Here is a 27102-nt window from a genome sequence, read left to right as displayed (position 1 = left end):
GTGTTTCAAGAGGAAGACAAGCATAAAATAGGAGATTAACTATTTTCTATTTATGCTCCTTGGAGAGAATAAGTTTCTGGGAATGACTTGATGGACTGAATCTTGAGCCAGAAATGATATGATACACAGTAGTGCCAGCACTGGTTTAACAACAAAATAGATGACAGAAATCAAGGACAGAGTATAAAATTGGAATCAGAAACATGAAAAAGAAAAACAAACCAAAATAGTGTTCAAAATAAGAAAATAAAGCTACAGAAACAACAGGATCTGGTTCTTGAGCCTCAAAAGAGTATCAAAGCAGATGGCAGAAGTGAAGAATGGTCTTGTGCTCCCACAATTGTGATTGCACTTCATGTTCTGTCTCTCCATGAGACATTGGTTAAAATAATACAGATATGTGCTCTATAGATTCTGCTTATTCTCACACAGGTCCCACTGGAAGAGAACTATGGTTGTCCACACTGGGATGAGAACATTTTGCCTTTCCTATCAATCCAGTTTTATTTATACTGTGGCAGAATTAGCAATTGGTATCTTCTGCACTTTGCCATCTTGAGTCAGAGTTTGTTGCACCATAGCCTTCTCATGACCTGTTTGACTTCTGCATTCCTCAGAGTGTAAATCAGGGGGTTGAGCAAAGGTGTCCCAATAGTGTAAAACACAGCCACCATCTTGTGCACTGGAAATGCAGTTACAAGGCAAGTGTATGTGTATATACACGGTACAAAGAATAATACAGTAACAATAATATGAGCGGTGCAAGTAGATAGGGCTTTCTTTCTTCCTTCTGCACTATGATTATGCAGAAAATGTAAGGTAAAACATGGGAGATTAGCAGCGGGCTTATCATGCATATAACCCCACTGTTAAACACTACGAGTAGATTGATGACATAAGTATCAATGCAGGCAAGTTTCAACAATGGTTGTGCATCACAGAAATAGTGAACAATAACATTGGGGCCACAGAAGGGTAGTCTCAAAGCCAAGAGAATCTGTGCTGAAGAATGGATACAGGCCCCCACCCAGGCCAGTTTCACCAGTGTGCCACAGACACGCTGGTTCACGATGGCTGTGTACCACAGGGGCTAGAAAATGGCCACATAGTGATCAATGGACATGAGGACAAGTACCAAGATCTCCATGCACCCAACGAAGTGAAATGCAAAGATCTGGATCATGCACTCATTGAAGGAGATGACTTTCTTCTCAGATACAGAATCTGCAATCAATATAGGGGCAGTGGTTGTTGAAAAACAAGCATCAGCAAAGGATAAGTAGAAAAGGAAGAAGTACATCGGGATCCCAAGTGTCTGGCTATTTCGTATGGTCATCACAATTAGGAAGTTTGCCAACAGAGCTGCAAGGTATAGAAGCAAGATCACAAACACTATTTTGTCCTTTAGTAAATTCTGTGCTAACCCAAGCAGAATGAACTCATTCACACTGCTGTTCACCTCATGGTTATGGTGAATGTAAAACAGGCATAGCTGAGAAGCGGTTCATCTGCAAAGGAAGTGGGGGAAATGAGGACTTGGCAATAGAAATGTATTTGGACTTGAAATGATAACTTTTAGAGTTATAATTCCATCAAAACATATAACTCACTATTTCTCAAAGTTTTCATGCATTGCAAAAAATTATGAAATAACGTTTTTTACGCTGGTTTTCATGCTTTAACCAGTTCTTTCTATAAGGAATAAGATTTGTGCAAGGGAACCCTCAATGACCATGTTCTTTGCCAAAGTCTGAGAGTTAATGCATTTGTTGTATGATATTGATCAGGTCACTTTAATGTCTTGATACCTTTTCTTCAAATGACAATTAGAGGTTCCAATACATATATGTGTATATAATATATATGCTCATATAATGTATATACATATCAACTACTGAATTTTGTATATAATTTTCATTTATATATAAAGTTTTATATATATATAATTTTATAATAATTTGGGGAGGTTCTTTCTTGAAGAAACACATTTTCTGATTTGGAAACCAGGTTGCACCCATTGTTTCTGATCTCTTCAAAATCATGTTTGGATTAAGCTTTAAGAAAAAATTGTTTTTCCAACTTTTAGGCTAGTTGCAATTATATTATTACTTTCATTGCCAACTAGGGCACATGAGATAGTTGAGTAAATCATTGAAACTGACATTTTGAGAAAAAATTACTATATGTTTGAAATAATCCATTATCTATGCTGTTAAGAAATGTATCAACTTAATTTTCACACCCTATGGATCCAATCTGAAGTGCCATTTCTTATACTTCTAAAACTCATATAATGCCATTATCTGATTCTCCTACTACTGTTTTCCAGAGGTTTGTACTCTCCAAATTTTATATAAGACATAATTTTTAAATGTATTTTAAGATTTAAACATATAAATATCTCCCATTGTTCTATTTTATTCTTTGTATAAGCATACACATATATATAATTTCAATCATCTTATAATATTTTTATACTTTCTAATTTTCATTTTTGATTACTAAAAGTCTTTCACATTTTTTACAGCATATCCATGCTGTAATTATTAATTTAGCAACTATAAATTAATGTATCAAAATCTCATAATATAAATTCTAAAATTTATCTTGACTTAAGTTGTTTACAAATTTTCATCCTAATGAACAATGTTTGAATAAACTCTTCTTATACAACTTTTGGTTATTTTAATAATTTCATCAAAATATGTCCCAGAGATTACTGACATAAATTTGAATATTTATAATTATTAAAAACTATTAAATAATCTTAGAATTTGGTTACTTCAATATACTTTAGAAAAAATAAAATGAATATATTTGCATAATAAAATCTCCAAAGTTTATGGTAGATTACAGACTGTGAAAAGTACCCTTAAAAATTTATAATTAACCAATTTCACTCACTGGATGAAAATGTTAGTTCCTTACATATTCTATGAGTGTTTTCAGGATCATCTGTGTGCATTTATATAGTTAAATATTTCTTCTTATGCACCAATTATATTTTTCCATTATTTCTATATTTATAACAATAGGGCATGAATTTCTAATAAAAATCTAACATGGAGCACTCATATTTATTTTATTATCTGAATTAAAATTATATATTTTTTGATTAGCAATAGTGCATAATATTGTATATATATTTACTTATATTTTATCTGTTTTGAATTCTATAAATCTTTTCTCAATAAAATGCTATTACCTTTAAGCTATGAGCTTTTTTCAATTTTATACACAAAAATCTATCAAATTTACTCTCCTTTCCATTTTATTCTGTTATTTCAATTTGAGAGATTTCACCTTCATTCTTTCTTATAATATTTCTGTGCTTTTTCACTTTAATGTCAAATGACCTTTTAATTTGCTTTAATATGAGTTTTGAGACACTTTTTCTCTTTCTGATTAATTATCAATCCTTAAATGCATCAATATCAGCATAAAGTCAGTCATCAAACATGTACTAAGAAGCTATTCATATCTAGAGTCAGCTGATAGGGAAAGGAAAGACGTCCTCTACCTCTTCACAAACAAGCTGGAGAAGTAACATTCCTCTACATAAGATCATTAATTACATAAAATTACACACAACTCTATGTGATAATACAAATGAATTTTAATGCCAAAAGTAGAAAGACCGCTGGAGAATAAATTGATTGGACTGTTCCAATATGAGAAAGAAATGGAGCTATGACATTCGATATGTTAAGCTGAGGTTTCCAACAAGAGTCTCTGAAACCAAAGTATTCAGTAAGCTTATACTGGGTTTTGCTGGGAGAAATATCAATAATCTCAGATATGCAGATGACATCACCCTTATGGCAGAAAGTGAAGAGGAACTAAAAAGCCTCTTGATGAAGGTGAAAGAGGAGAGTGAAAAAGTTGGCTTAAAACTCAATTCAGAAAATGAAGATCACGGCATCTGGTTCCATCATTTCATGGGAAATAGATGGAGAAACAATGGAAACAGTGTCAAACTTTATTTTTTGGGGCTCCAAAATCACTGCAGATGGTGACTGCAGCCATGAACTTAAAAGATGCTTACTCCTTGGAAGAAAAGTTATGACCAACCTAGATAGCATATTCAAAAGCAGAGACATTACTTTGCCAACAAAAGTTCGTCTAGTCAAGTCTATGGTTTTTCCAGTGGTCATGTACAGATGTGAGATTTGGACTGTGAAGAAAGCTGAGAGCCGAAGAATTGATGTTTTTGAACTGTGGTGTTGGAGAAGACTCTTGAGAGTCCCTTGGACTGAAAGGACATCCAACCAGTCCATTCTAAAGGAGATTAGCCCTGGGATTTCTTTGGAAGGAATGATGCTGAAGCTGAAACTCCAGTACTTTGGCCACCTCATGCGAAGAGTTGACTCATTGGAAAAGACTCTGATGCTGGGAGGGATTGGGGGCAGGAGGAGAAGGGGACGACAGAGGATGAGATGGCTGGATGGCATCACTGACTTGATGGACGTGAGTCTGAGTGAACTCCGGAAGTGGGTGATGGACAGGGAGGCCTGGAGTGCTGAGATTCATGGGGTTGCAAAGAGTCGGACACGACTGAGCGACTGAACTGACTGATACTGGGTTTCCTTGAATAGAATAAATATTTTCATATCAATAAGTCAAATTATCCATTTCAGTTCAATTCAACGCTCAGTTGTGTCCGACTTTTGCGACCCCATGAATCACAGCACGCCAGGCCTCCCTGTCCAGCACCAACTTCCGGAGTTCACTCAGTTTCACGTCCATCAAGTCAGTGATGCCATCCAGGCATCTCATCCTCTGTCATCCCCTTCTCCTCCTGCCCCCAATCCCTCCCAGCATCAGAGTTTTTTCCATTGAGTCAACTCTTCGCATGAGGTGGCCAAAGTATTGGAGTTTCAGCTTTAGCATCATTCCTTCCAAAGAAATCCCAGGGCTGATCTCCTTCAGAATGGACTGGTTGGATCTCCTTGCAGTCCAAGGGACTCTCAAGAGTCTTCTCCAACACCACAGTTCAAAAGCATCAATTCTTCAGTGCTCAGCCTTCTTCACAGTCCAATTCTCACATCCATACATGACCAGAGGAAAAACCATAGCCTTGACTACACGGACATTTGTTGACAAAATAATGTCTCTGCTTTTGAATATGCTCTCTAGGTTGGTCATAACTTTCCTTCCCAGGAGTAAGTGTCTTTTAATTTCATGCCTGAAGTCACCATCTGCAGTGATTTTTGAGTCCAAGAAAATAAAGTCTGACAGTGTTTCCACTGTTTCGCCATCTATTTCCCATGAAGTGATGGGACCATTTGCCATGATCTTCGTTTTCTGTATGTTGAGCTTTAAGACAAAATTTTCACTCTTCACTTTCACTTTCATCAAGAGGCTTTTTAGTTCCTCTTCTCTTGCTGCCATAAGAGTGGTGTCATCTGCATATCTGAGGTTATTGATATTGCTCCCGGCAATCTTGATTCCAGCTTGTGTTTCTTTCAGTCCAGCGTTTCTCATGATGTACTCTGCATATAAGTTAAATAAGCAGGGTGACCATACACAGCATTGACATACTCCTTTTCCTATTTGGAACCAGTCTGTTGTTCCATGTCCAGTTCTAACTGTTGCTTCCTGACCTGCATACAAATTTCTCAAGATGCAGATCAGGTGGTCTGGTATTCCCATCTATTTCGCAATTTTCCACAGTTTATTGTGATCCACACAGTCAAAGGCTTTGGCATAGTCAATAAGGCAGAAATAGATGTTTTTCTGGAACTCTCTTGCTTTTTCCATGATCCAGCGGATGCTGGCAATTTGATCTCTGGTTCCTCTGCCTTTTGTAAAACCAGCTTGAACATCAGGAAGTTCACGTTTCACATATTGCTGAAGACTGGCTTGGAGAATTTTGAGCATTACTTTACTAGCGTGTGAGATGAACGCAATTGTGCAGTAGTTTGAACATTCTTTGGCATTGCCTTTCTTTGAAACTGGAATGAAAACTGACCTTTTCCAGTCCTGTGGCCACTGCTGAGTTTTCCAGATTTGCTGGCATATTGAGTGCAGCACTTTCACAGCATCATCTTTCAGGATTTGGAATAGTTCAACTGGAATTCCATCACCTGCACTAGCTTTGTTCATAGTGATGCTTTCTAAGGCCCACTTGACTTCACATTCCAGGATGTCTCGCTCTAGATCAGTGAACACACCATTGTTATTATTTGGGTCGTGAAGATATTTTTTGTACAGTTCTTCTGTGTATTCTTGCCATCTCTGCTTAATATCTTCTGTTAGGTCTGTACCATTTCTGTCCTTTATCGAGCTCATCTTTGCATTAAATGTTCCTTTGGTATCTATGATTTTCTTGAAGAGATTCCCTAGTCTTTCCCATTCTGTTGTTTTTCTCTATTTCTTTGCATTGATCGCTGAGGAAGGCTTTCTTATCTCTTCTTGCTATTCTTTGGAACTCTGCATTCAGATGCTTATATCTTTCCTTTGCTCCTTTGCTTTTCACTTCATTTCTTTTCACAGCTATTTGTAAGGCCTCCCCAGACAGCCATTTGGCTTTTTTGTATTTCTTTTCCGCGGGGATGATCTTGATCCCTGTCTCCTCTACAATGTCATGAACCTCATTCCATAGTTCATCAGGCACTCTATCTATCAGATCTAGGCCCTTAAATCTATTTCTCACTTCCACTTTATAATCATAAGGGATTTGATTTAGGTCATACCTGAATGGTCTAGTGGTTTTCCCTACTTTCTTCAATTTAAGTCTGAATTTGGCAATAAGGAAGTCATGGTCTGAGCCACAGTCAGCTCCTGGTCTTGTTTTTGCTGACTGTATAGAGCTTCTCCATCTTTGGCTGCAAAGAATATAATCAATCTGATTTCGGTGTTGACCATCTGGTGATGTCCATGTCGAAAGTCTTGTCTTGTGTTGTTGGAAGAGGGTGTTTTTTATGACCAGTGCATTTTCTTGGCAAAACTCTATTAGTCTTTGCCCTGCTTCATTCCGTATTCCAAGGCCAAATTTGGCTGTTACTCCAGGTGTTTCTTGACTTCCTACTTTTGCATTCCAGTCCCCTATAATGAAAAGGACACCTTTTTTTGGGTGTTAGTTCTAAAAGGTCTTTTAGGTCTTCATAGAACCATTCAACTTCAGCTTATTCAGCATTACTGGTTGGGGCATAGACTTGGATTACTGTGATATTAAGTGGTTTGCCTTGGAAACAAACAGAGATCTTTCTGTCGTTTTTGAGAGTGCATCCCAGTACTGCATTTCGTATACTTTTGTTGACCATGATGGCTACTCCATTTCTTCTGAGGGATTCCTGTCCACAGCAGTAGATATAATCGTCATCTGAGTTAAATTCTCCCATTCCAGTCCATTTGAGTTCGCTGATTCCTAGAATGTCGACATTCACTCTTGCCATCTCTTATTTGACCACTTCCAATTTGCTTTGATTCATGGACCCGACATTCCAGGTTCCTACTGTCCACTTTCCTCTAATAAATTTATACATCTAAATAAAACTTTAGGCTTCCTTGTAGTCTAGCTAAAATAATATTAGAAAAATTTAGAAATGTTATAATAATTAAAACTCAAAATGGCTTCCCTGATTGCTTAGTTGGTAATAATCTGCCTGCAATGCAGGAGACCCTGGTTTGATTCCTGGGTCAGAAGATCTACTGGAGAAGGGACAGGCTACCAAGTCCAGTATTCTTGGACTTCCCTTGTGGCTCAGCTGGTAAAGAATCTGCTCTCAAAGCCGGAGACCTGAGTTCAATCCCTGGGTTTGGAAGAACCCCTTGAGAAGGGAAAGGCTACCAACTGCAGTATTCTGGCCTGGAAAGTTCCATGGATTTTATAGTACATGGGATCTCAAAGAGCTGAACACGACTCAGCAACTTTCACTCACTCCAAATGACAGTTTCAATAATCTCTGATGAGTATTTAAAAGGAGAATAAGTTAATGATTTTTGCATTTCAGTGCATCAGGTTTCCCATAGGAGATTAAAACAAAAGGCAGGGGGCCATTTGCTGTGAGGAGAGAAGCAGTTTGGAGAGAATGATGAAATATCATTATAAGAAGAACAGCATGCATTGCTTCAGGAAAAATATATCTTCTCTCCATAAAGACTGCACTCTCATTAAATCAGAAAGCTGTAAAAGAAAATCTGTGGGCAGATAATAGACCACTGTGAAAACCAGTTCATGTAATTTTATTTTGTTTCACTTTAAGTAAGCAAAGAAAATATTTGGGGACATAAAGACTTAATGTATGCATTAGGTTGGATCAATACCCCCTCAGAGCTTTATGACAGAATTCAGTCTGTATTTCCAAACATCCCTGGATCATCCCACCACTTGACCAATTTTTTGTGAAGAGGCTAAGGACACTTTTCCATGCTCTATCTGTTGACTCTGGATAATGAATAGGCTCTTAATACATATCTGATGGTATCTCTGATACCATGAAGGATTGGTGATTAATCAGAAAGAGGAAAATTATCTGAAAACTCATATTAAAGTAAATTAGTAGGTCATTTGACACTAATTTGAAAAAGCACAGAAATACTATAATAAAGAATAAAGATGGTATCTCCCAAATTGAAGTAATAGAATGATGCTAGTATTACTAGTGATAGAAAGCAAACTATTTTTGCTTTCTTCATCCTTATATTTTTACTTTCACCTGTTGAAATTTTAACCAATTCAATTATATTTGGGGCCAAAAGTCTGTAATTTTTTTTTCTCCAGGTAAATAGACATGTGTCTATATCTTCTCTGCTCCTATATTACTATGTGGATTTCCATACACATATGATTGAATAAAGCAATACTGGATTAAATATTATTTTTGTTATCTAATCTTATCATTCAAACAAGCTTTCCCTTGTATTATTTCATCTGACTTCCATAATTTTTGGCAAGGCAACTGTGGCCATTTGTTTGTCCTTTTCTAGTTACAAAGTTTGACCTATAATACAGAGTATTTTAACTAAGGCAATTAGGGTATAACTAGACAAAGATGTACCTAGATAGCCTAGCACTCACCCACATTTCATATAAAATATCAAACCCCAATCATCACGTAGATTGCATCTTAGAAAAGAAATTCTGATCCATCAAAGAAAGATGTCAAATTGATACCTTAAATTTCTGTCCTGACTCCAAAATCAAGTTAATTAAACTGCATATTGAGGCTAATATCAAAGCAGAAAACTAAATGAACCTAAACGGATTATAGAGAAGAGGAGGAAAGAAGCAGACTAATGAAGTTAGAGCAGGAGAGAGGAGAGCGAGTGAGCAGAAACCAGGAAAAGAAGAGTCAGGGATAGAATACAAAAAGACAGAGTGGGAAGATGAGCAAGAATATTAGAGAGGGTAGTTTGAGCCAAAATTTCATCACAGTTTAGCTTCTTTCTTCCTGGCTGACCACACAGTCACTTTCCCCTAAACCGAAAAGGGAATCTGATTATGATCAAAGTGTTGTCAGGGAGCTTGAAAATTCAACTGTGTAGAAAGCACAGTTCTATTTTGTATTCTGTCCTAGAAACTTCAGCAATGACCTACACTTTCAACAAGAAGATCCCCAAGACAGAAATTTCTACCAAATTGGCCTCAATCCAGTTCATTGTACCTTCTGTGAGCAGAGATGCATTTAAGAGGTAGCACAGCTATGTGCCAACTCCAAGGAAAGCCTAGGAACTCTGGATCCACAAACTCATTCATTGATGTGAACACTCCCCAGGACCTCCATCATTTGTTAGAAGACACACTGACTAAAGATTCTAAGAGCTTGGTCTTTAGGAGGCAATTAGAAGAAAATATTTTAGAGAGAATGAAAAACCTTACCTCTTATGAGCAAACAGGTGACTTCCAATAAAATATACCTTGTGCATCTTCAACTTTAATTTACTTAGAAGTTAAATTATATGAAACCTGAATAAAACACACAAACTATACTTCCTTAAGATTTATCTTGGGATTTATCACAAGAGATCATGGGATGTAAGGAGTTTATGGAGAAAGGGAACTCTGCATGTGGCAATAATTCACAAACTCCTCCTCAGAAGCACTTGTTTATACAGAACAAGGTCTCTTATTGAAGCAGAGAGGAGTCTTGTGAAAAATGGGGCCAATTTCTTAATTTGGTTCTTGGAGACTTTGTGAAGAAAACTATTTCTGAATTCTGAATGAGAAGTGCCTCTGAAGTCAGCTCTCTTCCCACAATATATCTTTTGGAAAATTATGAGTTTAAGTGCTTTCTTTTTACTGCATAGGATATTTATAGTAACTCCCACAAAAGTCTGTAAATGCCTAACACAGGCCTTCAGCCTCAGGAGCTTCCAGGAAAGTATTTCTCCCAAACCAGTCCCAAAGGATATGCATTGAGCTACCTAGCTCAGACAGTCCCAGAGTAAAAGCAAACCTTGGGGCCAATTAGTTACACTTCAGTGTATGTGCTTTGATGTGAGGAAATTCTCTTTCCTTCTCCATAAGTTTTCTTTAAGCCCATCTCTTCTAGAATCATGAGGACATTTGAAACCCGTGAAAGGCTCAGAGATGAAATACGTACTGTAAACTTGAGTCCTGGCCTTTCCATTTAGCTTTTAAGTGAATTTAAGCAAATTTCTCAATCTCTTGAATTTCCTATGTTCCCTTTATAACAGGCAATTACTAATATTAAATGCTTGGGGTGATGAAAATGGCTCAGTGTAAAGAATCTGTCTGCCAATGCTGGAGATGTGAGTTCAATCTCTGCCTCTGGAGATCTCCTGGAGAAGGAAATGGAAACTCACTCCAGTATTCTTGCCTGGGAATCCCATGGACAGAGGAGCCTGGCAGAGTCAGAAAGGTCAAAAAATGGTCAGACTTAGGGACTGAACAACAACAATAATCAATATTTATTTAATTTAATATTATTGATGTTCTAACCTTCCATTTCTAATCCTATTCATGTTTTTTTTTTTTAATCAATTTATAGAAGGAGACAGGAACGAAGTAAAAGAGAAAAAAAACTTAAATAATTGTCTTGTGTGTTTTCTTTATCAAGATAGATGCTCTTCCTCTTAAAATAAACAGATTTAGATCTTTGCTTTTGAAGGGTTGTGAGGTATGAAAGGGTCTTCACTGGTAGCTCAGCTGATAAAGAATTCACCTGCGATGCAGGAGACGCTAGTGCAATTCTTGAGTTGGGAAGACCCCCTGGAGAAGGGCTAGACTAATCACTCCTGTTTTCTTAGGCTTCTCTGGTGTCTCATACGGTAAAGAACCTGCCTGTAATGCGGGAGATCTGGGTTCGATCCCTGGGTTGGGAAGATCCCCTGGAAGAGAGGCATGGCAACTCACTCCAGTATTCTTGCCTAGAGAATCCTATGAATAGAGGAGCTTGGAGAGCTACAGTCCATGGGATTGCAAAGAGTTGGACATGACTAAGTGACTAAGCACAGCACAGCACAAGGTATTAAAGACAGGATAGATTACATAAAAAATTACTTTCCTACCTGGGAGACCATATTACAACAATTACCTGTAAGGTCTGACATTGCCTACTAGGTGTCTTCAATAAGTATGAAGTGAGAGGCCCAGGGTATATATAGGTGAAAGTAGACAGCAACTGAGGTGAGAGAATGACATTAATAGATTGCACCATGCTTTGCACTTTTGCTAAAGTGTCTAGTGGCAACCAGCAAGTCCAAGCAGCTCAGATAAACTTTGTAGGGAAAAATCACATTCCAACACATGGCTTTTTCTTTCTTTTCTTTTTCTTCTTCTTCTTTTTTTTTTTTTAATTAACAAATGGACTGGAAGAATCCCAAGGAAGATTTTTGATGTGTTCCTTAAAGTCTTTGAGCTTCCCTGGTGACTCCGATGGTAAAGAACCTGCCTGCAACACTGGACACCCTGGTTCCATCCCTGGGTCAGGAAGATCCCCTGGAGAAGGGAATGGCTATGCACTCCAGTATTCTTGCCTAGAGAATCCCATGGACAGAGGAGTCTGACCATCTACAGTCCATGTGGTCTCAAGAAGTCGGACATGACTGAGTGACTAACACTTTCACTTTCACTTTAAAGTCTTTGACCCTTAGACCGCCCATTAATTAAATGGGAATATGAAGACCTACTTCTAAAAAGTTTCTCTAAATACCAAAATGTATAGCATGAAAAAAAAAATCTCTGACTCAGAGAATATGCAAAAGAAATATATATATATTATATAATATATATATATATAATATATATTATATATTTGGAATGGAATATATTATATATATATTTAATCTACCTTAAACAAAAGAATTCTGGGCCAGAGAAGTGAAATAAATCACCAAGTTCACACAGCTAGTTGGTAACAGAACTGAGACTAGAATACAAATCTCTCAAGGATGAATCTAAATTGCTTTAAGACAATATGTATAGTAATGTCGTGTTTTCTCGGCCTAAAAAAAATAAATAAATAGCTAATGATTGAGTCGATGCATTAAACTGCCTGGTCACAGAGTCTTAAATTAACTCCCTACCTTTGACAGAATGGTTGAGCTTTCCAGTTCTGGTGGGACAGTTTTATAAGGGCAGTTTCAGAGGAGAGTACTGAATGGGCCAAAGGCAAGAAATTGAGTCAATGATCTCTGGAAGTTCCTCCAATCTCTGAGTGATCTGACCCTGAGTGAATTGAATTTTATTGTAGACTGAGTGATCAGATTACCCAACTGAAATCCTGGTCCGTTACATCAAGGCCGGGGCTTACTGAATTCGGTTAACTATGGCCATTTTATTCTGGGAGTTGATGATAACTGAGTTTTGTATTACACTAAGTACATTTTTGTCCTTCTCTATCCCATATGTGCTCTTAACACATATTAGGGTCTTAATTTAAACTCTGTTCATTTAAATTTATATCTCATTAAGGTAAATTTTCAGTGAATAATTTGGAAACTCTGGATAGATTAAACTCATTAATATAATTCAAATTTAAGGCTCTAAGTGATTTTATTTGGATCAGAAATGCCTAAAGAATAAAAGTTAGATTTAATTGAGTGAGAAATGGAAAAAGGAATGAAGAATAAAGAATGATAAAAAGAGTAGAGAGCAATGGTTTTATTATTATTTTTCTTTAGTTCGTCTTTAATTGCAGGAAAATTACAGTAGTGCATTGGTTTCTGCATCCAACAATGAAATTCAGCCTTAATTATACATATATCACCTTTGTCTTGAGCATCCCTCTCCTTACCCCCCATTCCACCCTTCAAGGTTATCACAGAGTGCCAGACTGGGCTCCCTATGTTTTATAGCAACTTCTAACCAGCTAGCTATTTACACACGTTATTGTATGTATGTCAATGCTATTTATGTATTCATCCCACTGTTTCCCCAACTGTGTCCATGAGTTTGCCCTCTGTATCTGTATCTCCATTCCTTTCCTGCAAATAGGTTCATCAATACAGTTTTCCAGATTCTGTATATATAAGTTAATATATAATATTTATTTTTTCTCTTTCTGACTTACTTCACTCTCTATAACAGGTTCTAGGTTCATCCACCTTACTAGAAGTGACTCAAATTCATTCTTTTATATAACTAATAATATTCCATTGTATATATGTACCATGACTTCTTTATCCTTTCATCTGTCAATGGATATATAGATTGCTTCCATGTCCTAGCTATTGTAAATAGTGCTGCTATGAACATTGGGGTACATGTGTCTTTTTCAATTATGGTTTTCCCATGGTATATGCCCAGTTAGTGGGATTGCTGGGCCATATGGTAGCTTTATTCCCAGTCTTTTAAGGAATATTATTCTCCATGATGACTGTATCAATTTACTATTTGAATGTATATATACTATATCTAGACTTAGATGTGAGAATTAACTAGAATGCAGAATTTATTTTAAATATTCTCTTTGTGTTGTATCAAAGCATGAATTACAGTTATCATCAATTAAAAGTGAAAGTTTAAAGTGAAGTCACTCAGTCATGTCCCACTCTTTGCGATCCCATGGACTGTAGCCTACCAGGCTCCTCCATCCATGGAATTTCCCAGGCAAGGGTACTGGAATGGGTTGCCATTTCCTTCTCCAGATCTTCCCAACACAGTGATCGAACCCAGGTCTCCAACACTGCAGGCAGACGCTTTACCGAATACGCCACCAAGGAAGCCCTATCATTAATACCTAAGGGCTAATATCAGCAATAAGTAATTGCATTCCTTTGCCAAAACTCCCATGTAGGTGTGTTAATGTTATAGATTGGTTTAAATTTGAATATGGAAATATATCTCTTTTATTCAACAGAGCTTCTACATTAGGCTTTTCTAGATGCTGACAGCATCAATGAACAAAAGAAAAAAAAAAAATCCTTGCATCACAGCTTATGCTGCTAAGTCGCTTCAGTCGTGTCTGACTCTGTGCAACCCCATGGACTGCAGCCTACCAGGCTTCTCCGTCCATGGGATTCTCCAGGCAAGAACACTGGAGTGGGTTGCTATTTCCTTCTCCAGCATCACAGCTTACAGTCTTTGATAAAAAGCAGACAAAATAATAATAATATGGATTACATGAAAAGCAATAATAAGTACGTTATACAATAATATGAGAAATTTATGAGTTCTCTAAGAATAAAAGAATAGATAGGGAAGGGATCCTTGAAATCCAGGATGGGATTTGCTATTTATAAACCTGTGCTACAGGAACCCCTACAGTGTACGTTTTGTGATTGTTCTGGTCTCTTCTATTCCTGTGTCCTGATTTTCATCAGTCATTAAAATCAGCATCCTATGTTTTTCATACAGTATACTAACGCATATATATGGAATTTAGAAAGATGGTAACAATAACCCGGAGTACAAGACAGCAAAAGAAACGCTGATGTATAGAACAGTCTTATGGACTCTGTGGGAGAGGGAGAGGGTGGGTAGATTTGGGAGAATGGCAATGAAACATGTAAAATATCATGTAGGAAACGAGTTGCCAGTCCAGGTTCGATGCACGATGCTGGATGCTTGGGGCTGGTGCACTGGGACGGCCCAGAGGGATGGTATGGGGAGGGAGGAGGGAGGAGGGTTCGGGATGGGGAACACATGTATACCTGTGGCGGATTCATTTTGATATTTGGCAAAACTAATACAATTATGTAAAGTTTAAAAATAAAATAAAATTAGAAAAAAAAATCAGCATCCTAAATATAAACCTCTTTGCATCTGAAATACCTTGAGTAAGCTCCTGTTTCTAATCTGTAAGACATTCTCTTTCTTCCCTCCACAAGAATTTTATAAACCATCAAATGAGTAGCAAATGAACTAATCAGTAATGGCTCTCGAGTTGCCAGTCCAGGTTCGATGCACGATACTGGATGCTTGGGTCTAGTGCACTGGGACGACCCAGAGGGATGGTATGGAGGGAGGAGGGAGGAGGAAGGAGGATTCAGGATGGGGAACACATGTATACCTGTGGCGGATTCATTTTGATATTTGGCAAAACTAATACAATTGTGTAAAGTTTAAAAATAAAATAAAATTAGAAAAATAAATAAATATACAAAAAAATTTAAAAAATCCAATATGCATAGAATTCAATTATTTTTAAATTTACATATGATGAAATTATGGAGAAGGCAATGGCAACCCACTCCAGTACTCTTGCCTGGAAAATCCCATGGATGGAGAAGCCTGGTAGGCTACAGTCCATGGGGTCGCAAAGAGTTGGACAGGACTGAGCGACTTCACTTCATTCACTTCATACTTGATCACTGGAGAAGGAAATGGCAACCCACTCCAGTATTTTTGCCTGGGAAATCCCGTGGACAGAGGAGACTGGTGGACCGTGGTCCATGGGGTCACAGAGAGTCAGACAGGACTGATGTGACTAAGAACACACACATGAGGAAACAGAGTTGCCATATTAGAGTTCATAAGTGATCTAAGAGAAAGCATTATTTGTTAGGTCCCATGTTAATGGTCTTTTATTGGATGACCTGTCTCCCATATTCATGGCATATTGTTTATCAGCTGAGCCACCAGGGAAGCCCAAGAATACTCGAATGGGTAGCTTATCCCTTCTCCAGTGAATATGTCTGACTCAGGAATTGAACCTCGTTCTCCAGCCTTGCAGGTGGATTCTTTACCAGCTGAGCTACCAGGGAAGCATTGGATGACTTACTACCTGTCAAATAAGTTTGACACAAAGTTTTTGCTTAAGAAAGTTTGACAGACTTTACATTTACTTTATTTTTTTTAATTTCATTTTATTTTTTTTAATTTTATTTTTAAAATTTACATAATTGTATTAGTTTTGCCAAATATCAAAATGAATCCGCCACAGGTATACATGTGTACCCCATTTTATTTTTAAACTTTACAGTATTGTATTGGTTCTGCCATATATCGAACTGAATCCACCACAGGCATACATGTGTTCCCCATCCTGAACCCTCCTCCCTCCCCATACCATCCCTCTGGGTTGTCCCAGTGCACCAGCCCCAAGCATCCAGTATTGTGCATCAAACCTGGACTGGCGACTCGTTTCATGTATAATATACATGTTTCAGTGTGATTCTCCCAAATCATCCCACCCTCTCCCTCTCCCACAGAGTCCAAAAGACTGTTATATACATCATTGTCTCTTTTGCTGTCTCGTATACAGGGTTATTGTTACCATCTTTCTAAATTCCATATATATGCGTTAGTATACTGTATTGGTGTTTTTCTTTCTGGCTGACTTCACTCTGTATAATAGGCTCCAGTTTGATCCACCTCATTAGAACTGATTCAAATGTATTCTTTTTAATGGCTGAGTAATACTCCATTAGGTATATGTACCACAGCTTTCTTATCCATTCATCTGCTGATGGACATCTAGGTTGCTTCCATGTCCTGGCTATTATAAACAGTCTGCAATGAACATTGGGGTACACGTGTCTCTTTCCCTTCCGGTTTCCTCAGTGTGTATGCCCAGCAGTGGGATTGCTGGATCATAAGGCAGTTCTATTTCCAGTTTTTTAAGGAATCCCCACACTGTTCTCCATAGTGGCTATACTAGTTTGCATTCCCATCAATAGTGTAAGAGGGTTCCCTTTTCTCCGCATCCTCTCCAGCATTTATTGCTTGTAGACTTTTGGATTGCAGCCATTCTGAATGGATACAAAAACAAGACTCCTACATATGTTGTCTACAAGAGACCCACCTCAAAACAGGGGACACATACAGACTGAAAGTGAAGGGCTGGAAAAAGGTTTTCCATGCAAATAGGGACCAAAAAAAAGCAGGAGTAGCAATACTCATATCAGACAAAATAGACTTTAAAACAAAGGCTGTGAAAAGAGACAAAGATTTGCATTTCTCTGATAATGAGTGATGTTGAGCATCTTTTCATGTGTTTGTTAGCCATCTGTATGTCTTCTTTGGAGAAATGTCTATTTAGTTGTTTGGCCCATTTTTTGATTGGGTCGTTTATTTTTCTGGAGTTGAGCTGTAGGAGTTGCTTGTATATTTTTGAGATTAGTTGTTTGTCAGTTGCTTCATTTGCTATTATTTTCTCCCATTCTGAAGGCTGTCTTTTCACCTTGCTAATAGTTTCCTTTGATGTACAGAAGCTTTTAAGTTTAATTAGGTCCCATTTGTTTATTTTTGATTTTATTTCCAATATTCTGGGAGGTGGGTCATAGAGGATCCTGCTGTGATGTATGTCACAGAGTGTTTTGCCTATGTTCTCCTCTAGGAGTTTTATAGTTTCTGGTCTTATGTTTAGATCTTTAATCCATTTTGAGTTTATTTTTGTGTATGGTGTTAGAAAGTGGTCTAGTTTCATTCTTTTACAAGTGGTTGACCAGATTTCCCAGCACCACTTGTTAAAGAGATTGTCTTTAATCCATTGTATATTCTTGCCTCCTTTGTCAAAGATAAGGTGTCCATATGTGCGTGGATTTGTCTCTGGGCTTTCTATTTTATTCCATTGATCTATATTTCTGTCTTTGTGCCAGTACAACACTGTCTTGATAACTGTGGCTTTGTAGTAGAGACTGAAGTCAGGTAGGTTGATTCCTCCAGTTCCATTCTTTTTTCTCAAGATCGCTTTGGCTATTCGAGGTTTTTTGTATTTCCATACAAATTGTGAAATTATTTGTTCTAGCTCTGTGAAGAATACTGTTGGTAGCTTGATAGGGATTGTGTTGAATCTATAAATTGCTTTGGGTAGTATACTCATTTTCACTATATTGATTCTTCCAATCCATGAACATGGTATATTTCCCCATCTATTAGTGTCCTCTTTGATTTCTTTCACCAGTGTTTTATAGTTTTCTATATATAGGTCTTTAGTTTCTTTAGGTAGATATATTCCTAAGTATTTTATTCTTTCCGTTGCAATGGTGAATGGAATTGTTTCCTTAATTTCTCTTTCTGTTTTCTCATTATTAGTGTATAGGAATGCAAGGGATTTCTGTGTGTTGATTTTATATCCTGCAACTTTACTATAGTCATTGATTAGTTCTAGTAATTTTCTGGTGGAGTCTTTAGGGTTTTCTATGTAGAGGATCATGTCATCTGCAAATAGTGAGAGTTTTACTTCTTCTTTTCCAATTTGGATTCCTTTTATTTCTTTTTCTGCTCTGTGGCCAAAACTTTCTGCTGTGGCCAAAACTTCCAAAACTATGTTGAATAACAATGGTGAAAGTGGGCACCCTTGTCTTGTTCCTGACTTTAGAGGAAATGCTTTCAATTTTTCACCATTGAGGATAATGTTTGCTATGAGGTACCATTTCACACCAGTCAGAATGGCTGCGATCCAAAAGTCTACAAGCAATAAATGCTGGAGAGGGTGTGGAGAAAAGGGAACCCTCTTACACTGTTGGTGGGAATGCAAACTAGTACAGCCACTATGGAAAACAGTGTGGAGATTCCTTAAAAAACTGGAAATAGAGCTGCCTTATGATCCAGCAATCCCACTGCTGGGCATACACACTGAGGAAACCAGAAGGGAAAGAGACACGTGTACCCCAATGTTAATCGCAGCACTGTTTATAATAGCCAAGACGTGGAAGCAACCTAGATGTCCATCAGCAGATGAATGGATAAGAAAGCTGTGGTACATATACACAATGGAGTATTACTCAGCCATTAAAAAGAATACATTTGAATCAGTTCTAATGAGGTGGATGCAACTGGAGCCTATTATACAGAGTGAAGTAAGCCAGAAGGAAAAACATAAATACAGTATACTAACGCATATATATGGAATTTAGAAAGATGGTAACAATAACCCGGTGTACGAGACAGCAAAAGAGACACTGATGTATAGAACAGTCTTATGGACTCTGTGGGAGAGGGAGAGGCTGGGAAGATTTGGGAGAATGACATTGAAACATGTAAAATATCATGTAAGAAACGAATTGCCAGTCCAGGTTCGATGCACGATACTGGATGCTTGGGGCTAGTGCACTGGGACGACCCAGAGGGATGGTATGGGGAGGGAGGAGGGAGGAGGGTTCAGGATGGGGAACACATGTATACCTGTGGCGGATTCATTTTGATATTTGGCAAAACTAATACAATTATGTAAAGTTTAAAAATAAAATAAAATTAAAATGTGAAAAAAAAAGAAAGGAGACAAAGATGGTTACTACATAATGATCAACGGATCAATCCAAGAAGAAGATATAGCAATTATAAATATATATGCACCCAACACGGGAGCACCACAATATGTAAGGCAAATGCTAACAAGTATGAAAGGAGAAATTAACAATAACACAATAATAGTGGGAGACTTTAATACCCCACTCACACCTATGGATAGATCAACTAGACAGAAAATTAACAAGGAAACACAAAAGTTAAATGATACAATAGACCAGTTAGACCTAATTGATATCTATAGGACATTTCATCCCAAAACAATGAATTTCACCTTTTTCTCAAGTGCACATGGAACCTTCTCCAGGATAGATCACATCCTGGATCATAAATCTAGCTTTGGTAAGTTCAAAAAAAAATTGAAATCATTCCAAGCATCTTTTCTGACCACAATGCAGTAAGATTAGATCTCAATAACAGGAGAAAAGCTAGTAAAAATTCCAACATATGGAGGCTGAACAACACGCTGCTGAATAACCAACAAATCACAGAAGAAATCAAAAAAGAAATCAAAATTTGCATAGAAACAAATGAAAATGAAAACACAACAACCCCAAACCTGTGGGACCCTGTAAAAGCAGTGCTAAGGGGAAAGTTCATAGCAATACAGGCATACCTCAAGAAACAAGAAAAAAGTCAAATAAATAACCTAACTCTACACCTAAAGCAACTAGAAAAGGAAGAAATGAAGAACCCCAGGGTAAGCAGAAGGAAAGAAATCTTAAAAATTAGAGCAGAAGTAAATGAAAAAGAAACAAAAGAGACCATAGCAAAAATCAACAAAGCCAAAAGCTGGTTCTTTGAAAGGATAAATAAAATTTACATTTACTTTAAAATTGTCTTAAAGTTTAACATTTTATTTTTCATTAGATACAACCATTATTCTGGTCCACACTTTCTTCATGGCACTTTTCACTTCCTTATTTCTTCCTTATTGTAAATCAAAGGATTGAGCAGTGGAGTTAGGATGGTATAAAATATGGCTACCATTTTGTCAAAGGAGAAAGCAGATGGAGGTCGTGCATACACAAATATGCATGGAACGAAGAATAAAACCACAATAGCAATGTGAGATCTGCAGGCGGAGAGGGCTTTCTCCTGCCCTTCAGAGTTATGGGTTCTTAGAGACAGCAGGATGACCCTATAGGAGACAAGCAACAAGAAGATTAAGGTGCAGATAAACCCACTGTTGGTGACTACCAAAAGCCCAAAGATGTGAATGTCAGTGCAGGCAAGCTCCAGCAGTGGGTACAAGTCATACATGAAGTGATCGATGACGTTGGGGCCACAGAAGGGCAGCTGGAAAGTGAAGAGAATCTGTATCATGGAATAAATGAAGCCCCCTGTCCAGGCTACTGCCATCAGAAGGACACAAAGTCTGTGCTTCATGATAGAAGAATAGTGCAAGGGCTTCTAGATGGCCACATAGCAGTCATAGGACATGGCACTGAGGACAATCACCTCCACCCCAGCAAAGAAGTGTTCAGCAAAGAGCTGGGTCATGCAGCCTTCAAAGGAAATGGTTTTCCTTTTATGGAGAGAGCCCACAATCATCTTTGGGGCAATGACAGAGGAGAAACATGCATCCAGGAAGGACAGAAAAGCCAGGAAGAAATACATGGGGGAGCCCCAGAGTGCTGGGCTGCTACTGATAGTCACCACAATTAGCAAGTTGCCCCTGACAGTTGCAATGTAAATGAACAAGAATACAACAAATATTGTTTTCTGCACATTTGGACTCTGTGAGAGCCCTAAGAGTACAAACTCGGTTACAAAGCTGTGGGTTTGCATGATTTCCAAGGAAAAGATGAAAGCACCACAATGAACATGTAGCATCTACAATGATGAGAAAGAAAAATTTGTCTCAGACTGGTTTGTACTACTATCATGATCATTGAAAGTTGGTGCATGCATATGAAAAATTATCTTACATGCTAATGATCTTCATGTCAGTGAGAACACAAAATTAGAAATTTGTTGAATGTATGGGATGTCAGGAAGAATTGTAGTACATATAAATTATTAAATACTTTAAGATGTCAGAGCTTTGATATAGGGGAAGGGAAAGGATCCAGTTGTGGTGGAGATAAGAAACCTTTGTTATTTCAACTGCCAACTCTGATCCCATAGTAGTATTTTCCCAGCATCAATTGTTAGAAAGATTCTGAAGCCACATCAAAGTTCTGAGGAAAGGAGGAGGGCAGGTTATTAGTCATGCCTGCCACATCCCTGATCAGGTGACTTCCTTATCTACAGATAGAAGAGGAAATGTGACAAAGCTTATAGAGGTGCTCGAAAATCATGACTAATCCCTGAATTATATCTTTAAAAATCTGAACTCAGTTGAGCCTTTAATTCAATCATTTTTTATTAAAAAAAAATAATTCTCATTGGGAAAACACCTTGCTCAAAACTAAACATTCATAACAAGTACGTGTGTGTTGAGTTGGTATTTTTCTTAATTCATCATTTAAAAACAAGAACGGAAGTTTATAAATAGAATAATATCTACCAATGAGTATGTTATAATGACTAAGTTAAATCATGCAAGGAAGCAACTCTTCAGGGTCTAGTGGGTAGAAAACAGCTCATGTTAGATCTTCTTCCCCTATCTTACCTAAAGTCTCCATTCATTGTAGAGGTTAAAACTTTCTGATTCCTCTGTTCATGTTTGAATGACGACTCTTGGTTAAGGATGCAGGACAAATGAGGTATTAATAGAATCAGAAGGTAATGGCCAAGTTACTTACAGATACAGATAAGCAACAACTGCATAGGTAAGAGATAGAAACAAGATGCTGAATATAGTAGAGTCTGAATGCTTTATTATTTTTTTTTACTAATAATGATTTATATAATGTGGCCCAATCCGATCAAGATCCAAGTTATCTGTTTCAAATTTATATGACTTTATTGTATCCCCTTGGAGTAGGAAATGGCAACACGCTACAGTATTCTTGCCTGGAAAATTCCATGGACAGAGGAGCCTAGTAGTCTCCAGTCCCTGGGGTCGCAAAGGGTTGGACACCACTGACTGATGACTACACACTCACGTACATTGTAATATAAGGATGATCATGGCTAACCTCCCTACTCATTTCACAGAATTATAATGAGGGTCAAACTGGAAAATGTGAAAATGTTGCTCACGGTAAAATGCCCTTACCAATTTTAGCTTCTATTCTCTCATTTAAAAAGCCAGACAACTTACCCACAGAAAGTTTTCATGAGACATTCAGATTATTACTCCGCATTTTTACTTCATTTTTCATAACAACATACAGCTGTGAAGGATTGTGTCCTCACCTGTACATATGACAGAAATTTATCAGTCAAATGACATGTGAGTGTGTGTGTGTGTTAAAGAGGAGAATAAGGCAAAAATTAAACTTATCATGAGAAATAAAAATAAGCTGATTTTTGTGACTGTCACTTACAGCTAACAAAAGCAATTTCTAATATTAGAAAGACACAGTTTTTTTTTTTTAACTTTACAATATTGTATTGGTTTAGCCATATATCAAAATGAATCTGCCGCAGGTATACATGTGTTCACCCTCCTGGACCCTCCTCCCTCCTCCCTCCCCATACCATCCCTCTGGGTCATCCCAGTGCACCAGCCCCAAGCATCCAGTATCGTGCATCAAACCTGGACTGGTGACTCATTTCATTTATAATATTATACATGTTTCAATGTCATTCTCCCAAATCATCCCACCCTCTCCCTCTCCCACAGAGTCCAAAAGACTGTTCTGTACATCAGTGTCTCTTTTGCTGTCTCATATACAGGGTTATTGTTACCACGTGTACCCCAATGTTCATCACAGCACTGTTTATAATAGCCAGGACATGGAAGCAACCTAGATGTCCATCAGCAGATGAATGGATAAGAAAGCTATGGTACATATACACAATGGAGTATTACTCAGCCATTAAAAAGAATACATTTGAATCAGTTCTAATGAGGTAGATGAAACTGGAGCCTATTATACAGAGTGAAGTAAGCCAGAAAGAAAAACACCAATACAGTATACTAACACATATATATGGAATTTAGAAAGAAAGACAGTTTTATGTTAACTAATGTTTGTCTTTTGACTTACTTTGAAATGTATTTCCATTGTGTTTTCAGCACAATAGACACTCTGAAAGTGTCTGCACTATGAACTTCATACCCAGTTACAAGCTGTCACTGTGGATAGAAAAGTATAAACAAACCATGTAAGATCATCAGATCAGTCAATAACAATTTATTAGAATTTGTATCCTCCTTTTGTGTGAAAACTGTACAAATTTAATTATGTTGGGACTTGTCTTGAATTGGTTCATAGTTCTTTTCAGGTCTACTAATCCTTCTACTTTTCTTTCTATTCACTCTACCAATTTTTGAGAGTTTGATGTTGAAACTCCAATTTATCTACTTAAAAAATTGTAATATATAGTGGAACTATATGTAACTTTATACTGTATTTTCCAAGTTCCTGTAAGTGTGTTATCATAATTTCATAATTTAAAAAAGAAAAACAAGAACATTTAAAAAATAATTAAAGTAAAAAAAAAAAAACTAGGATTATGGCCTTAAAAAAAGAAAAAAAATATAGTCAACATATGACTTAGCAATTATCCTTGGATAATTGCTTATCCTTGGATGAAGGCAAGAGACACAGTGAAATTAAATGAGGAAGAATGTCAGCTCCAGATTCATACCAAACTAGGTTCAAATCTAGGCTACTCTGTTTAGTTGTATTATGTGATGGGGAAAAGCAACCTAAAAATCTAAGGCTTGGATGCTACCTCTGCAACAAAATATAGTTAAAACAGCTATTGATAAAGTTCTTGTGAGGATCTGATAAGGCAATACTGATAAAAACATTTACACAGTTAAAAACACAGAAGAAAATCACAGTAAATGGTAAGAACAAGTCGTCAGAGCCATTGGCAAAAGTAGAAATGACAGTTTTTATTTCTAATTCCTGCTTTATTGTGATCAAAGATGGGAAGTATTTTTACCCATCTTTTTACTTATTCACAAATATAAAATATTTTACTGGTTATAGTGCAGATATGTTTAAATGCTTAAGCTTTTAATAAAGAAAGAAGATTCATTCATTTATCAATTCATTCATCCTTCCAGTAAATTTACAGAGTACTTACTATGTGTTATGCACTATTTCAGATATTGGAGTACACTTTTAAATATTCATAATACTCTCTGAATTAATTATTGTGACTTTCAAACCCACATATCTCTATTTCTTTTTCAGGTAGCATCATTGTACCAAAAAAAAAAAAAAAACTAATAAATCTCCCTTATCTGGGGAGTTTTAAGATAAATATCATTTTAAAATTAAAATGCTAAAAAAATAAAATTAAATAAAATTAAAATGCTCACTAAATATAAAACAATTCACCACCATCTTTTTTCAGATAAGAGGAATTTCCACAAATAGAATTAAAACATTGACAATGGAGAATACAGTGTTCTCATAGTTTATGATCACAAGATGTATGATTTGACGTCATTTAAAAAGCAATTGTCCTAAATGCAATGGGTTGGCCTGGATTGAATCCTAGAACAGAAAAGAGACAGTAGTGGGAAAATTAGTGAAGTATGAAAAAATACGGTGTTAACGGTAATTATTAATGTTCATTTCACTGTTTTGACAAGTCTACCTAATAATTACTATGAAAACAAATAGCAAATATTTTCAGAATCATAAATGTTTTTGTATTCATTATACTGGTTACGCCAACACTGAAATTTATTCTAAAAGTAAAATGAGATGCTGTACGTTTTATAATGGAAGATGATGTCATGTCATTTATAACAGTGAAAATTCAGAAATATCTGAAATGTTCAGTAATAAGATGTTTATGTAAATCAGACCACTACAACTTAATAACATAATATTCTATAACTAAAATACTAGTCAATAATATAGATGGTGAAGCATTTTACCATATGTTAAATGAGAAAAACAAAAATAAAAATTGTAATAACTGCCGATCTGTATAGACATTTCAATACAATTTTAAAAGCAAGAAGGGAACATTTGAAAATGGTAGAGAATTTATTCTCAATACTCATATATTGAGTATATACTTCTTGATATAATAAGTATATACACTGCTTGACATAAGAAGTGTTGACATTAAAAATTAAGATAAAACCCCTAATAACATCTTCTCCATCACTGAAACAGTTCATAAAAAGATGTGGTTTCAATGCCATATAATTGTTGATAATAGTCTCTTATGATCCTTTGTATTTCTGTGTTGTCTGTTGTGACATGTAAAATATCATGTATGAAACGAGATGCCAGTCCAGGTTCAATGCACGATACTGGATGCTTGGGGCTGGTGCACTGGGACGACCCAGAGGGATGGTATGGGGAGGGAGGAGGGAGGAGGGTTCAGGATGGGGAACACATGTATACCTGTGGTGGATTCATTTTGATATTTGGCAAAACTAATACAATTATGTAAAGTTTAAAAATAAAATAAAATTAATTAAAAAAAAAAAGATGTGGTTTGAGGATAATTTCACTATCTGTTCAGTATAACTAATTTTCATATTAAACACTTTTGGTTACTCTAAACCATCTGCAAAGAGCTGAGTAATGGGTCCAGCCTTCCCCATCCTCTGTAGTCACTGTGATATCAACTTTCATTTCATATAATTCTGTAGGAAACAGTTTATTCTTTTTTTTATTTAAATTTATTTATTTTAATTGGAGGCTAATTACTTTACAGTATTGTATTGGTTTTGCCATACATCACCATGAATCCACCACAGGCATACACGGGTTCCCCATCCTGAACCCCCTCCCTGTACCATCCCTCTGGGTCATCCCAGTGCACTAGCCCCAAGCATCCTGTATCCTGCATCAAACCTAGACTGGTGATTTGTTTCTTATATGATATTATACATATTTCAATGCCATTCTCCCAAATCATCCTACCCTGGACCTCTCCCACAGAGTCCAAAAGACTGTTCTATACATCTTTGTCTCTTTTGCTGTCTCACATACAGGGTTATCGTTACCATCTTTCTAAATTCAATATATGTGCATCAGTATACTGTATTGATGTTTTTCTTTCTGGCTTACTTCACTCTATATAATAGGCTCCAGTTTCATCCACCTCATTAGAACTGATTCAAATGTATTCTCTTTAATGGCTGAGTAATACTCCATTGTGCATATGTATCACAGCTTTCTTATCCATTCATCTGCTGATGGGCACCTAGGTTGCTTCCATGTCCTGGCTATTGTAAACAGTGCTGTGATGAACATTGAATAGCCAAAGCAATCTTGAGAACGAAGAATGGAACTGGAGGAATCAAGCTGCCTGACTTCAGGCTCTACTACAAAGACACAGTCATCAAGACAGTATGGTACGGGCACAAAGACAGAAATATAGATCAATGGAACAAAATAGAAAGCCCAGAGATAAATCCACATACCTATGGACACCTTGACAAAGGAGGCAAGAATATACAG

At 36.9% G+C, this 27102-nt stretch overlaps 2 pseudogenes; both read right to left on the bottom strand.

Moving 5' to 3' along the window:
* Nucleotides 1-560: 560 nt before the first annotated feature.
* LOC133261584 (olfactory receptor 4C11-like) lies at nt 561-1675 on the bottom strand (annotated as a pseudogene).
* An 18766-nt stretch (nt 1676-20441) lies between these two features.
* Nucleotides 20442-21391, bottom strand: LOC133261150 (olfactory receptor 4C15-like; annotated as a pseudogene).
* Nucleotides 21392-27102: the final 5711 nt, after the last annotated feature.

This window comes from Bos javanicus, chromosome 15 (genome assembly GCF_032452875.1).
Source record: "Bos javanicus breed banteng chromosome 15, ARS-OSU_banteng_1.0, whole genome shotgun sequence".
Taxonomy (NCBI): Eukaryota; Metazoa; Chordata; class Mammalia; order Artiodactyla; family Bovidae; genus Bos; species Bos javanicus.
Note: the sequence above shows the minus strand (reverse complement) of the source record. Positions and strands in the feature narration are given on the sequence as shown.